Below are 1,714 nucleotides of genomic sequence, written 5' to 3'. Positions count from 1 at the left end.
AGCCTTGGAAACCTTATGGGGCAGTTCTACTCTATCCTATAAGGTTGCTAGGAGTTGGAATCAACTGGATGATGGCGGGTTTGGGGGGCACATTGTAGATCTTATAAATCCTCCAACAATCCTATGACAGAGATTGCATTATCATCCCTATTTTATAGCAAAGGAATCTGAAGTTCAACGAGGTTCAAAGACTTGCCCAAGGTCACACAATTAGGAAGTGGCAGAAGTGGTAGCTGTTATTATTAATTCTCGTACTGGACAAGGGAGGCCCTGATGGTGCAAACAGCTAGGCGCTTGACTGCTGACCGAAAGGTTGGTAGTTTGAAGCCACCCAGAGGCCCCTTAGAAAAAGGCCTGGTGATCTGCACCCAGAAGACCACAGCCTTGAAGGCCCAATGCTGCACAGTTCTGCTGTGAACACATGAGCCGTCAGGATTAGGATGCTAGCAACTGGTCTGCACTGGTTTTACTAGACTGTAGTCTCCTTGAGGAAAGGGCTTTGTACCAAAGTGTTTAATAGCTACTTTGGGGAATGCTGTTAAAAGGTTAAGTAAGGTCCTACAAATTTCAGGAGACATCTTCCATTTCCAAAAATCTCCAAAAAATCTCCCAGCTTCCTCAGGGAAGCACTAAGAGCATCATGGGGAAGGAAAAAAAAAAAAACTTTTTTTTACATCAGAAAACGAACGTGTATGAATGGAAAACCAATTTGCTCTGTCAGCTTTCTCCCAACTCACAATAAAAAGTTAAAGAAAAGAAAATTTGGACTGACCTAGTCAAGATCACCTCTTCCGGGTTCCATGAGTTAAGAGCAATCAGTTCATTTCTCTAAGCCTCACCTTTCTCATTGGGACAGTGGATGGTGCCTACCTTCTCTCCAGGGCAGAGCTGAGGAGCCAGTGTGAGATCTCCACAGACAAAGTGCTCTGTGGACTAGAACACCCTGTCCAGAGAGAAGGTCTTTTCATCCGTAACCCCACTGCTGGGAAGTTTTTCTGTTAGGGCCAGGCCTCAAGCTTGTGGTGGAAAATAACAGAGACTTTTCAAGGGAACTGAAACCACTCTTCTCAGCAGAATGTTCCCAAACACTAGCTGTGGCCCGTGGCAGCGTCTCTGCTGGGAGCGTCCAGTCTTAGGAAGAACTTGCTGCTGCCGCCGGACGCCACAGAGTGATTGGGAAGCTGGTAAACAGCACATGGCATTCCTGGCCCGTGGCAAGCATCCATGCATGGAATTCTTTGTCCTCGGGAGGAAAACAGAGCTGCTCTGTTTGGTACGACTCAAAGCCAGAGCTCCACTGTCAAAACTCCCAACCAGAGACTACACCAAGGCTGACACACAGACCACCGGCCCTAGACAGTGTGCTTGCGAAATAAACTTGCCCGAACTTGGAGCTCTTTCTTGGGCAAGAATTTACTTGGGAATTCCAAAGGGAAAAGATAGCACCTTTATGATAGAGAAAGTTCCCAATATCTTCACTAACCACGTCATCACAAGTCACCTCCCCATGATGTCTGCCTCCTGATGGGGACACACTGAGAGGGACCCAACGTCACTTCTGTGATATTCCTGTCAAACTATGTTTAGCTGAATCCAACATCATCAGATAAATCCAGATTGAAGGACGTTTCTACAAAAACAACTGGCCCATACATATCATCAAGGGCAATGCCATTAACAGCAGAAGCTGAGAAACTATTCCAGATTGAAGGGA

The sequence above is a fragment of the Orycteropus afer genome, unplaced genomic scaffold (assembly GCF_000298275.1).
Source record: "Orycteropus afer afer isolate SDZICR_OR568_19922 unplaced genomic scaffold, OryAfe1.0 scaffold00130, whole genome shotgun sequence".
NCBI lineage: Eukaryota > Metazoa > Chordata > Mammalia > Tubulidentata > Orycteropodidae > Orycteropus > Orycteropus afer.
Note: the sequence above shows the minus strand (reverse complement) of the source record.